Source organism: Halichoerus grypus, chromosome 6 (genome assembly GCF_964656455.1).
Source record: "Halichoerus grypus chromosome 6, mHalGry1.hap1.1, whole genome shotgun sequence".
Classification (NCBI taxonomy): Eukaryota; Metazoa; Chordata; class Mammalia; order Carnivora; family Phocidae; genus Halichoerus; species Halichoerus grypus.
In genome coordinates, this window is record NC_135717.1 from 37,215,342 (window position 1) to 37,229,337 (window position 13,996).

General features: G+C 53.9%; 1 long non-coding RNA gene across 3 annotated transcripts; it reads left to right on the forward strand.

Annotated features, from left to right (window-relative positions):
* The first annotated feature begins 4,851 nt into the window (after positions 1-4,851).
* LOC144382297 (uncharacterized) lies at positions 4,852-13,719 on the forward strand. Of its 3 annotated transcripts, XR_013448921.1 has the most exons (4): positions 4,852-4,965; positions 7,949-8,170; positions 10,273-10,463; positions 10,573-13,719. It is a non-coding gene; the product is annotated as an uncharacterized LOC144382297 (long non-coding RNA). The 3 variants fall into 3 exon arrangements; XR_013448922.1 differs by lacking the exon at positions 10,273-10,463; XR_013448920.1 differs by lacking the exons at positions 7,949-8,170; positions 10,273-10,463.
* Positions 13,720-13,996: the final 277 nt, after the last annotated feature.

Sequence of the window (13,996 nt, forward strand, 5' to 3'; positions counted from 1 at the left end):
TTGGAGGTGACCTCCCCTGCCCCCACCCCACCCCGATTTCCCTCCTGTGGATAATGTGGAGTGAGACCGGGTTAAACATTAGCCGGCAGATGGGCCTGCGGGCAGGCCAGCTTTGGGACCTAGCACCTTCCAGGAGGGGGCTGTTAAGGGCCGACTCTCCCGGTCCGCTGGGTGCGTGGGGAGGGGCAGAGGCTGAGGGCCGCAGAGCGCCCCCTCCCGGCGCCTGGGATCTCGGCGATTCAGGCCGCAGCGCGGCCCTGTAGCCAGAGGCATAGCGTCGTTCAACCTCGCCAGGTCCGGCTCCAGCCCTGGGGGAATCTAGGTATATTGAAAAAACGGTGCACAAGGGGCTACTCTTTTATCTGTTAATAATGCTTACGGCGTGCTTGCAGGATGCCAGGCAGGGTGCGGCAGTGGAGACAAGAGCGAACAACCTCAGCTGTCCTTGCCCTCATGGGTCTCACAATCAGTCTGGTCGGACCTGAATCCAGTGACCAGGGAAATCCAACGACCTCCGCGCTATGCGGGGCACTTGACCATAAGGAACCTTTACACCTGGAGGTCCTTTCTCATCGTTTTTCTACACACACTTGTTTTCACGGACAAGCAGGTTGCTCCCAGTGAGAACTCTGAGTTGGGATTCCCACCTTGGGATGATGACTAATATCTCCTTTTTTTTAAAGATGTTATTTATTTATTCGAGATACAGGGAGGACAAGCGGGGGGAGGGGCAGAGAGAGAGGGATAAGCAGACTCCCCGCTGAGCAGGGAACCCTACCTGGGAGTGGGGCTCCAGGCAGGGGGGCGGGGAGGTGCTTGATCCCAGGACCTGGAGATCATGACCTGAGCTGAAGTTAGACGCTTAACCGACTGAGCTACCCAGGCGCCCCAAATGAGGTACATTCTTAACACATACTAGCCATCACTACCTGGTGTCCACATTCTAGGACCCAGATGGAGTCCCCTTAGCTGCAGATAAACCCCTAAATTTGGCTTTTGCAAATCCAGCAAGAGTGAAGAACTGTATAATCTTGGTGAAGTTGACCCAACCAGAAACCCCCAATTCTCAGGCAGAGCAGTTCTTTCTCTATACCAGATACTTTTTTTTTTTTTTTTTTTAAGTAAGCTCCAGGGGCACCTGGGTGGCTTAGTCGTTAAGCGTCTGCCTTCGGCTCAGGTCATGATCCCAGGGTCCTGGGATTGAGCCCCACATCGGGATCCCTGCTCATCAGGAAGCCTGCTTCTCCCTCTCCCATTCCCCCTGCTTGTGTTCCCTCTCTCTCTGTGTTTCTCTCTGTCAAATATATAAATAAAATCTTTAAAAAATAATAAAATAAAATAAAGTAAGCTCCATGCCCAACCTAGGGCTTGAACTCACCACCTAAAGATCAAGAGTCACATACTCCACTGACTGAGCCAGTCAGGCACCCCCAAATGCTTTACTTTTATTATATTCACAATAACCCTGAGGGTGAGTCCTATTATTATTCCCATTTTACAGAGAAGGAAACTGAGGCACAGAGAAGTAACTTGGCCAAGGTCTTAGAAGCTAGTGGGAGGCATAATCCAGATTGCAGTCTCAGTTGATCTGATTCTAAATCTTGTGTTATAACCCACTATCTCCTTGGAGCATCAGATAAGTTATGGCGTGGGGTGCAGGATATCCGAGAGCGCCAGGCTCTGAAGGGGTTTTTTTGGGTTGTGCTTTTCTGGGAGGCAGCACCTGCTATAGCAGTCAGGTCAGGCTTGGCTTCCTCTTTCTTATTGAAAGGTGGGTAACGAGGGATGTCCTCCTCCCTACCATTACCCTGGGTTTCCTCCCTCTAAGAATCCTTACTCTGAGCACCCAAACTTTGGTACTTGCTTCCCTCCCTTGTGTTATGGACTATCGCCCCTACTAGACTGTAAGTTCCCAAGTTCCCCAAAGAGTAGGACACAAGAGCATTATCTGCTTTGTCACACCCCCTGCAGGGTCCTGCCCAGGGCCTGTCACATAGCAAATGCTTCATAAATATTGCTGCATAAATATTTCTGTTATGAATGTTTGTGTCCCCCCCAACTTCATATGTTGAAGCCCTAACCACCTCCTCAATGCGATACTATTTGTATATTGGGCCTTTGGTAGGTAATTAGGTCTAAATGAGGTCATGAGGGTGGGGTCTCCATGATGGGATCAGTGGCCTTATAAGAAGAGGAAGAGAGATCAGAGCTTCCCCTGCCCCCTGGCCATGTGAGGACACCGCGAGAAGGTAGCCATCTGCAAGCAAGGAAGAGAGTCCTCACCAGGAACTGAATCTGCCAGCACTTTGAACTTGGACTTTAGCCTCCAGAACTGTGAGAATTAATGTGTGTTGTTTAAGCTACCCAGTCTGTGGTATTTAGTAATAGCAGCTTGAGCTAAGATAATTGCTGATAGATATATTTGGGGGGCTGAATCTGGTCTCCTAAACTTTCAACAATAAACTTTTTTTTTTTAGATTTCATTTTATTTTTTTGACAGAGAGAGACACAGAGAGAGAGGGAACACAAGCAGTGGGAGTGGGAGAGGGAGAAGCAGGCTTCCTGCGGAGCAGGGAGCCCAATGCGGGGCTTGATCCCAGGACCCTGGGATCATGACCTGAACTGAAGGCAGATGCTTAACGACTGAGCCACCCAGGTGCCCCTGGAGCTTACTTAAAAAAAAAAAAAGGGCGCCTGGGTGGCTCAGTTGGTTGAGCGACTGCCTTCGGCTCGGGTCATGATCCTGGAGTCCCTGGATCGAGTCCCGCATCGGGCTCCCTGCTTGGCGAGGAGCCTGCTTCTCCCTCTGACCCTCCCCCCTCTCATGTACTCTCTCTCTATCTCTCATTCTCGCTCTCTCAAATAAATAAATAAATCTTTAAAAAAAAAAAAGTATCTGGTGATGCTTAGTAAATGACTCGTCAATTAACGCACAATGCTGGGTCCAGAGAAACTCAGCAGTAAAAGCACAGTTCCTGTCTTTCCAGAGCCTTAATCTATTCAAGGAGCTGAAAGTAAATAATACAAGACAGCATAAAGAAGTGAGCCTTGGACCTACATTGTAGATGTAGGAGAGACAACTGGAACCAGGATGGATGAATGGCAGCAAACCCCAAGCTCCAGCTCTTGACCTTAGCCAAGCCATGGGTTCTCTCTATGCCTTAGTATCCCTATCTGTGAAATGGTGATCCTCATGCCTATTATGGGTTTGTGGGAGCCTCAGTGCAGAGGGCATAAGAGGGCTTCCGATGCCTGGTGGGGAGAAAGAGTGCAACAAATAGTAGCTATTGTTATTAATGAAGCCTGCAACCCACTGTGAGTGGGGGCCCAGGAACAAGGATGGAGTGATGGAGGGAGTGAGATCAGGGTGACTTATTAACCTTGAGCTGGGGCCTGGTGAGCTCTCTCCCATTGGCGCTGGCTTGCTGTGCCTGCAGGGCTGGGGCTGGCTATGGGTGGGGTGTTTATTCTGGGAGGCAGCCCTGGCTGCTCCTCACACCCTGCTCCAGCGAGAAAGGAGGGCTTCGAGTCAGAACTGAGTCCTGTGCTGGGCCTGGCAAGTATGAGCCAGCCTACCTGTCCACGTGGCTGGGTCTGAGAATATCCAGGAGGCACAGACCCAAGGGCCAGCTGGGTCATTCAGGTTCGGGACACACTCTCCCCACAGGACTCACCCGACCCCCAGAAGTCCAGTTCCAGAGAACCTGAAATGCTCAGCTTTTGGAGCTCTGGAGGATGAGCCCTGGGTGCCAGCATGGAGCTAAGACTCCTGGGCTGGGGGTGGGGGGGTGGGGGGAGGGGGTGAGGTGACATTGGAGGTGGGGATGTCCCTGCTGGCTTCTCAGGCCTTAGAAGAGCCCCTGAGCCTCTTCATCAGGAGGCTTCATGGACAGTCACCCATGCAGTTGCACAAGACTGGTACTTAAGTAGGGCCTATGCTTGGCTGGATATTCTGCCATCACTTTCCTGAAATTCTTAGTCATTTTGGAACACAGGGCCTCACATTTTCATTTTGCACTGGGTCGGACAAATTGTGTAGCCTGTCCTGCCTTCATGCTTTGGTTTCCCCCAGTAGTAGCTTCTCCCTCAAATGGGGGCATTCAGATACACCCCTCAGCCACCCCCAGCCAGCCAGGAGGGCCTTAGGTAAGCCCATTTCCTAAAAGGCGGTGGGGGGCCAGCTCCTGCCCCCTCCCCCAACCCATCGGTACCAACCTTGCCGAAAAAGCTCAAGGCCAGCAGTGTGATAGGGGGTAAGTCACACAACTTTTCCGAGCTTCTGGGCGTGATAAATGTTGTACTTAACTTCAGCTGGACTGTTGAGAGGATTGAAAGAGGTAGTTCATATAAAAGGCACAGTGCCTGGCACAAAATAAGCGCTCAATAAAGTAGAACTATTATTTTGTTTTAAAAATGAGTATTATTATAAGCGCTAAATTGGAGGAAGGGAGAAAGGGAAGGGTCAGCCACATCCCAATGGACCTGCCCCAGGAAGGAGGAGCCACCCCTCCCCTGGCCCCGCCCCCTTGCCTTCCGAGGGAGGAGACCCCCCGCCCAGGGCAGAGATGAGGGGGCGGAGGAGCGGGAGCGACACATTTTTGAGTTGTGACCAACTGGAAACTCCCTCCCGGAGGCGGAAGCCGGGGGCGCCCCACTGGGGCCGGAGCCTCCGCCGGGGAGGGATCCGCGGCCCGGGGGCGGGGCGCCGCCGGGACCCGGGGCCCGCCCCCCACCCGCCTTATGAATATGAATGAGCCGGCCCCGGCGAGCGGAAGTGCGAGGCGGCCGCGGCCCAGTGGCCCCGCCCCCCGCAGCGGCCCCGCGTCCTGGGGGCGTGGTCTGCCCGCTGACGCCCCGCCTCCCCCGCCTCGCGCGGGGTCTCCTTCCGGCCGGCGCGCCCGGGTCGTAACCTCGCGGGCGCGCGCCGGAGCCACCTTGGGGGAGGTGCCCTCGGCCCCCGCACAGGTAGGGCCACCGTTTGTCCCCGGCGCCGCCCCCTGGAGCCCGCGTCCCGCCGCCAGCCGCGGCCGGCACCCTTCCACCCGCGCGCGCTGCTCCTCCAGCCCCGGGTCGGGCTGGCTGCCCCCAGGACAGGGTCGGCCCGAGGCCAGGCTCCCTTGATAGGACTCCTTCCTACCCTCGAGCGCTCGCACGCGGCGGGGGAGGGGGGCGGTGCCGCAAGAGCCCTGCCCTCAGAGGGCTTAACGTTCCAGGGCAAGAGAGGCCAGCGGGGTGAATCAGTAGACCGCCCAGGGTGTCAGTGTGAAGATGAGGACTGAAGCAGGGGAAGAGCGTCAACTAGGCGGCTAGGGAGGGTCCCTGAGGAGAAGCCAGGGAACAAGCCTGTGCCGGGGGTTTGACAAGCCCCAGGGCCCTGAAACGGGGTTGGGGGGGGTGGGGGGGCTGGAGTGGAGGGAGAGGAGAGTGAAAAGGATGGAATAATGATAATAATGGGTCAGGTGTTGAGCAGGTACGAAAGTGCTAGGTGCTCTATGCATATAATTTCCATCCATCCTCTGGACTACCCAGACCTGGACAGTACCATTGTCTGAAAGGTTAAATAACTTGCCCAAGGTCACACAGCATTGGAGCCCAAGGAGATTGATGTCATTGCCTGAAACACACCCAGGAGACCCAGCGTGGGGTGACCTTGCCCAAGACGGGTCCTCTACCCTGGGCCTCAGTTTCCTCCCACAGTACTAAAGGGAAAGTGTGTGTGTGTGTGGGGGGGTGACTGACCTCCTGAAATGAAGGATGGGCAGGCAGGGCCGTTTTTGCCAATAATCGGCCCAAAATCCAGCGTAATGCATACCCAGCAATTGGGGCCCTGAAACCCAGCCTGAATTCAGTGCACAAAACAAGGGTGTAGCAGGAGCCTCTGAGGATGTCTGTTCTCCCGGGAGTCTCTTATTGTCTGGGAAGCACTTGTCACCCCTCCAGGCTCTGGAGCAGGTACAAGTGGCTTCAGGGAGGGAGGGCGGAAGGCCCAGAGCCTGCTGCTCCTGGGAGTGGGGGGAGGGGGGAGCCCAGAATGGCTAAGTGCTCCCAAGCAGTAACAAAGGCGGTGCCAGGCAGGCAGGCTGTGTGCACCCGCCAGCGACTGCAGGACTAGCAGAATCACTCAACATCCCTGTGAGCCTGGAGCAATTAAAACATACACATGAAATCCACCCAGGTCTGCCCCGGCAAGCGGGTTCTCTGACCGCTGCCCAGACGGGTTGGAAAGGGGCTCGGGTTGCCACTCGGGTTTCTGCTGGCTGTGCTGACTGCTTCTCTGCTGTGGGAACCAGAGAGATGTTTGTGAAGACTGTGCCTCTGGTCCCAAGAAGGCCTGTGGGCTTCTCAGGGGGGCAGGCGTGGCGAATCTTAATGCAGTCTGCCCCTTCTGCCTGACACAACTCCCAGTCTTGGCCTTTGGGCTGTGGCAGGAAATGGAGCTCTGAGGTTAGGAGTGGGACCCAGCCCTCTGTGTTCGAGCCTCAGGTCAGCAGTCATTCGGAGGTCCTGATGGTACGGGACTACAGGGGCACTTACTGTCAGGTGCATTTCATAGATGAGAAAGAGGCTCAGAGAGGTTAAGTGATTTGCTTGAGAGTGCCCAGCTGTAAAGTCGCAGGAGATGGGATCCAGGTGCAAACGGTTCTGGCTCACAAGCCCTGTGCCTCAGGGAGCTGATTCACCCCAGCAGAGGGGTTATACTTTTATTTGGCTTGGAGACACCCCCCCACACATACATACTCTGTGGGGATGATGACCAAAGAGGACAGAGACACTTTCTGCTGTTTCTGCTATTCTTTCTTCTCTGCTACACAGTCCTTGGGCCTTGTCCCCAGGCCTTTGGGTCTAGGCCAAATCAGTCAGTTCTTCCTCAGGGCAGGACTGCTGTAGGTGTGCCCAGGACCCTGCAGGATCTGGGGCTTTGGTCTTGGAGCTGGGCCCATAGGGTGAATGAGTTCACCTGAGTACCTGGGGCCCATCTGCACGTCCTGGCCTTGAACTAAGGGGGCAGCTGGAGCTGTGGCCACTGGCCAGGTGGACCGTGAGTGTGGGGGTGCCCAGGTAGAGGGAGACAGGTCGTGGGACTTATGTGGATAGCATGCCAGAAGGAGATGAGAGTTGGTCCCCTCAAGTAACCCTGTGGGCCAGGGCTGGTGAACAGTCACTCTCTGTGCATTGTTTCATATTGAGTTGGTCCCTCCCTCCCGGCAGACTCCTTGCCTCTCTGACAATATTCTGAGTCTTAGAGCCCCAGCGGGCTCTCACACTGGATGTGCTGACCCAGCAAGTCTGGGGCAGAGCCCAGGGGTCTGCATGTTTAACAGGTGGTCCTCTAACTCAACCTGGATGCATGTGGTCCTCTAACTCGACCTGGAAAACCACTGTCCTGGACCTCCCAGCCAGGCAGCCAGGAGAAACCCCTTCTGGAGCTTTCTAGCAGCCCGGAGCCTGGTGTGTGTAATTGTTTTCCATGACTGAATTTAAATGCATTCCAGTCTCCTTTGGAGCGCTGTCATCAGCTGAGCTTCTCCCCTGTTTAAAATAAATGATGGAGTCTCCAGTGATAGCCCTGTCTCCAGCCCTCCCCTGCCAAGTTTCCCAGAAGAGCAGTCCGCCCTACATCACCCACTTACTTCTGAGCTCCTTGTTCTGTCCTGAGCTGCCCCCCAAGCAGCTCTTTGCACAGAGACCTCTCAACTGCTTTTCCAACAGCCGGTGGTCCTGCTCACCTCCTAAGCCCTCTACGGTCTATACCATCTTCCTGTCTGCCTATGACCCCTGAAAACAGGTGTTCCTTAAGTTTCCATCCTTAGACCATCTGTTTCCTCAGATGAAGAAGCAAAAGTGAGGGGGACGCCCATCTCTATTCGGGAGAATCCCCAGTATTTCTACTCAGCCTCCGGGCTGTGCCAGGCTGATTTTTCTAGGCCCAACTTGATGTCTCCCCTAGGCTAATCCATTGGAGCTCTTCCAAATAGACTCTGACTTGAGGGGAATCCGTTCACACCTGTCACCCTAAGGTGGTCCAGCTGGTGTGGGTTCTGCATGGCTCCTTCCCAAAGCTGCACACCCTGACAGAGGAGCAGAGCGCCTGCCATTTTTAAGGGAGTCAGGTCAGGAGCCAAGCTTCCCTGGGAACTTCTGACTTCTTTATGCTCTCCTTGATAAAATGGTTAGTACCCTCCCGTTTTCATGACCACTGACCCGAGTTATCAGTTGGTGTTGGCTCTGGAGCCCCAGGCATGCAGCCTCAGGATCTCTGTACCTCTCTCCTGCATGTTTAACTATTTAAAAAAAAAAAACTTTTTTTTTTAAGGAGGCTCCACGCCCAGTGTTGTCCTTGAATTCACCACCCTGAGATCAAGAGTTGCATGCTCTGTTGACTGAGCCAGCCGGGCGCCCCTCTCCTGCATGTTTAACGTCTGCTTTGGCAGCATCTCTCATGCCTGTCTTGCATTAAGGGTCTCTGGACTCCCCAGTAGCCTGCCTCCTTTGCTGAGAGCCCAACACTGTACCCAGGAGCCTCCACTGAATGGGCAAGCCCCCTCTGGGCCAGTTCATCTGTCACCTGCTCAGGGATGGCCCGGTATTCTTACTAGGGGCCGGGCAGCATTGGGTCAGTGCCCCTGACCAGAGTTGGGTTGTTAGTTCAGATCTTGGTTTTGCCCTAACCACCCTTATGACCCGACAGATTCCTTGAGCCTGAAGCTGGTAATAATCATCCTGTCTCATAAGGCTCTTGTAAAGATAGACATCACATGACCTCATCTGTAAGAGTCCTTGGCACATAATATTGCCTGATCTATATTATCACATTTAATCCTCAAAACCAGGTATATGGTCAGGTATATGGTCACTGTTAGGCCCATTTTGTAGTAAGGAAAGGAAGGCCCAGGGAAGCCAAGTGATTCACCTGGGGGCACACAGCTATAAAAGAGCAGAAGTGGGTTTCTGGTGCAAACCGTTTTCATTTTCGAGCTGGATCTTCTAACCACTAACCCCTCACCTCAGTTCTCATTCTTCATCTTCTGTCCATTCATTCATTCATTCACTCAGCACGTATTTATGGCATACCTACTACTTACAGATTTGGCAGTGAATGAACAGATGAAGCTCTGCCTTCACAGAGCTTACATTTTAGTGGGGGCACAGTTAGAAAGAGATGTATAGGAACTCCTGTGGGAACTTCCCTGAGGCCCCTTTTCTTCCCTGTTTACCCTGGGGGCACAAACCAGGACCCCCCCATCCCACCTCCCCGCTTTTCCTTGTACCTGAAGGCCCTGAGTGGTAGACATTGGCTAAATTGGACTGGATATAGGTTTGACCCTTGTGAAAGAGGAAGTGGGTCACAGCAGGACCTGATACAGGGTTTGAAGGGACTGGGGTCCTTGGGGGTGGGCACCACGAGCCACAGGGCAGGCTTGATTCGGGAACTGCAAGTCAAACCCACAGTGAGATACCACTTTCCACCCACCAGGATGGCTATAACCAAACAAAAAGAGGGACAATAAGTATTGGGGAGGACAGGGAGGAATTGGAGCCCTCGCCCAGTGCTGGTGGCGATGTCAGATGGTGCAGCCACTTTGAAATGGTCTGGCAGCACCTCAACATAGAGATACCATTTGACCCAGCAATTCCACTCGTAAGTATCTACCCAAGAGAAATGAAAACACAGGTCCACGCAAAAACTCGTACAGGGATGCTCACAGCCTCATGACAACAGCCAAAAGGGGGAAGCAACCCAGACATCCATCAGCGGATGAGGAGGTAAATAAAACGTGGTCCATCCATGTTACCAGTTCCCACACGGATGAACCTTGAAAACGTGCTGAGTGCAAGAAGCCAGACACGAAAGGCCACATACTGTATGATGCCACTGATTCGAAGCACCCAGAATAGGCAAATCCATAGAGGCAGAAAGCACCCGAGTAGCTGCCAGGGACTGGGGGTGGGGGGCTGGGGGGGCTGGTGATGAACAGTAAATGCTAATGGGTGCTGGGTGTCTTTTGGGGGTGTTGAAAATGTTCTAAATTGATTGGACGCAACATGGTGAAGATATTGGAAACCGCTGAATTGTGTGCTTTGAAATGGTGACTTGCTGCGTGGTTGGGGTTCTCTGGGCACTGCCCCGGCTCTAGGGAAATGATGGTGGAGACGTGCTCTGTAGAGGAGATTTCAGGCTCAGCTTAGGAGTCATCCGTGAGAGAGGCCCCCACCCCAGTACCCGTCCCGCTCTGTCACTGGTCCCGCTCTGTCACTGGTCGACTGTCTCAGCCCTTTCTTTCCTTTATGGCTCTTCCCACCCTCGGGATTGTTTTCTTGTCCTCGGACCCAATTTTGTCGACTCTCGCTGGGCTGAGTTCCATGACGGCAGGGGCTCGTCCGCATCTTGTTTGTGGTCCCATAGTAGGTGCTCAGATACCTGCTGAACAGATGAACCGGGATATGCTGCTAACGGTGGAGGGGTGAGGTCTGGGCTGGGGTCCGTGCTTGCTGCGGTGGGGTAGAGAGAGTCAGCACAGCAGATCAGGGTGTCTCCCGGCCCCAGTGGCTTTCTTTTTCTCTCTGTTGCAGTTCCAGGAGAATGTCTCTGGAAAGGAAGCCCAACGCCCGGTCTGGCTGGGAAGAGGCAAAAAAGGGGAGGGGAGCGGGAGTGGGGGCCAGGCGGGCCTGGGGAGGAAGTCTGCAGCCCCAGGCCGCCGAGGGTGTGGCGTCTGTGTTTGCACCTTTGGAATGCAGCTGATTCACTCCGGGGAGCCCTCTGCAGCCACTGCTGCCGCCTTGGATCTGACATCTGGAGGCTGAATTCCAGGAGGAGAGAGACGGATTCCTGCAAGCAGATGCCAACTTTGAAGGTCAGACTGAGCGATGGAGCTGCTTTAGCAGGAGGCCCAGAGCGTCCAACACTGCCCCACCCCAGGATTCTAGGAGAGGTGAGACGCAGCCCTGAAAGGAGCAGATCCTCTATGGGAACAGCCAGGGGCAGGGAAGCAGAGCTTTGCAGTCAGACCTGGGTTCAAAGACCACTTACTCAACAGTTTCTGTAACTCATGGGCCAAGGGCCTAGCTGGTTCCGTGCTCAGCAATGGCACCGGGACACTGACTTCCCTCTCCTGGCCCAACGTCCGCTGTGTTGCTCTACTTTCCCCATCAGTGCTTCCGGAAGCCTGAGAACTCCCAGCTTGCCTCCCCCTGGGGCTCCAGCAAGCCCCTTGGCTTCTCAGATCCCAGCTCATCTCAGATGCTGATTGGACAAGCCTGGCTCAGGAGCTTGCCCCAGTACAGGGCCAACACCCCTAGAACCACATGGAGAAAGTGGGAGTGAGGAGTCCCCCCAAGGAGCCAATGCCTGGTTGTGGGCAGAAACGGCACACACCCCCACTCTGCTCAGCTGCCTCCGCAGCACCGGCTTCTGGGGCACTGTGCTCAGCTTTATGGCTTTTACCTACTGGGTGTCCCACTGGCTAAGTTCCTTAAGCTCTCAGAAGCTCATTTTCTTCATCTCTGAAATCTCAGAGGATTCTTTTAAGGATTGAAGGAGACAGGGCCTGCAAATCCCTTGGCACCTTCCTGGCCCAGAGACAAGATGCTAACTAGTTCTCTCTCTTCCCTATATGTAGGTTCTAGGTGATTCTCTCTGATCTGTGTGGTCTGAAAGGGCCGTGCATTTGTGTGTGCGTGCATGTGTGTGCGTGTGCATGTGTGTGCACATCGTGCATGTGCACGCGTGCGTGTGTGCATCGTGTGTGTGCTCACAGCAGGCCTGGCCCCATTCCCTTCTCCAAGGTATTTGTACTATTTGGCTTCTCTTGGACAGGGTTGCGGACTACACAGGACAAAGGGGGGAGGCAGGAGGGACAGGAGATGGGTGGAAGGAGAAGCTCGTGGGCCTCACCGGTGGGTCCGCAGGCTCAGGCCTGCCTCTGGAGTCCCTCCGTGGGCCCTCAGCTCCACCTGGGGCTGGAGGAAGGGCCCAGGCTCTGAGGAGTAGCTGCCTCTGTCCCTCCAGTGCCGCATTATCAGTGTGTCTGGTCATTCGACAGTGGGTATGGGGAAGCCCTGCCCTGGACCAGACTTGCTGATCTCATATATTCTCTCTCACCTGGAACCTGGAATTCTGGAGCCTCTGAGAGGGCACAGGGCAGGCCTACTGCAAGCTTTTTGTACCGATTTGTGAACCGAAGCAAAGCACCTCCCATAACCTGCTTGGGGCACGCAGAGCGCTAGGATGGCAGTGCCACCCCTTGGGCTCAGCACCCTCCACCCCTACCAGCCCTGCTCAGTGGCACACGTCTGAGCCTCCATAGGTCCACGTGTGCCCTCGTCCCCACTAAACCACTCAAGTCCTCCAACTCTGGCCCATTCGCTGCACCTTAAAGAAGCCTTTCCTGCCAGCCTCCTGCCCCCGGATTATTCTCCCCACGGCCTTGTGTTCAGTAGCTCTGTGCAGAGCTGACATGGCAGTCGGGGGCTCCTGCTGTAGGTCACTCGTGTGTATCCTATGTGCCATTAGCCAGACTCTGTGTCACTTGTCCCAGGCTTCCAGGACCACTCTGCCCGGTTCTCTTCTGGATGTCAAGCATTTAAAAATATGTTCATCTCTGTCATCGGGTGACAGACTCTCTGAAGTTGAAGGATGTAGTAATGAGAGCTGCATTTTCTGAGCTCTTTCCAAGTGCTTTTTAAAAATTGAGATATAGGGGCGCCTGGGTGGCTCAGTGGGTTAAGCGTCCCACTCTTGATCTCAGCTCGGGTCTCAATCTCCGGGTTGTGAGTTTAGGCCCTGCATTGGCCTCCACGCTGGGTGTGGAGCCTACTTAAATAAATAAAATAAATAAAAATTGAGATATAATTCACATGCCATAAAATTCACCCTTTTAAAGCGTGCAACCCAATGGGTTTTAGTACTTTCACAGAGTGGTGCATCCATCGCCACCTTCTAATTCCAGAAAGAACCCCCTGCAGGTTCACCAGTTGCAACAAATGCACGGCTCACGCAGAGGGTGCTGAGAGTCGGGGAGGCTGTGCGTGTGTGGGGGCGGCCGGTGTGTGGCAGATCTCTGCACCTTCTGCTCAATATGGCTATGAACTTAACAACTGCTCTAAAAAAATGGAATTGATTAAAAACAAAAACAAAAAGCCAAAAAGAAACCCTGAGTCCATTAGCAGTCCCTACCCGTTCCTCCCTCCCCCAGCCCCTGGCAACCATCAACCTGCTTTCTGTCTCTATGGATTTGCCTGTTCTGGACGTTTCATATCAATGGAATCACGCATCGTGGCCTTCCGTGTCTGGCTTCCCTCACTGAGCATCGTGTCTTCGAGGTTCCTCCGTGCTATTGCAGGTATCAATGCTTCATTCCTTTCTCTGGCTGAATAATATTCCATTGTTTCTTTGGCTAGATCAGCATTTGTTTATCTGTTCATCCATCCATGGACATTTGGGTTGTTTCTACCTTTTGTGAATAATGCTGCTATGAACGTGCATGTGCAAGTTTTTGTAAAGAAGAAGGTTTTCAGGGGTGCCTGGGTGGCTCAGTCGATTAAGTGTCTGCCTTTTGGTTTCAGTTCAGGTTGTGATCTCAGGGTTGTGAGACTGAGCCCCGCATCGGGCTCCATGCTCAGCGCAGTGTCTGCTTGGGATTCTCTCTCCCTGTGCCCCTCCCCTAGCTCATGCTTGCTCTCTCTAAATAAATAAATAAATAAAATCTTAAAAGAAAACAAGGTTTTCAGTCTAAGTGCTTTTTGACGAACACCTCATGTGATCCTCACAGGAACCCTGAATGTTGGTGCTGGTGAGCTCCAACTTGGGCTGATCAGGAAACCGAGGCTCAGAGAGAGGAGTCAAGGTCATGCTGCTGGAAGCCCTGGGATTCTCCGGCTCCTGGTCACCAGGCAGGCTCCCATGATGCCAACTGAGGTGTTTCCATTCCGTTTTAGCAGAGCCTTGCTGAGTACTGCCCCACAGTAAATGCTGCTGACTCTCCAGACAAGGGCCATG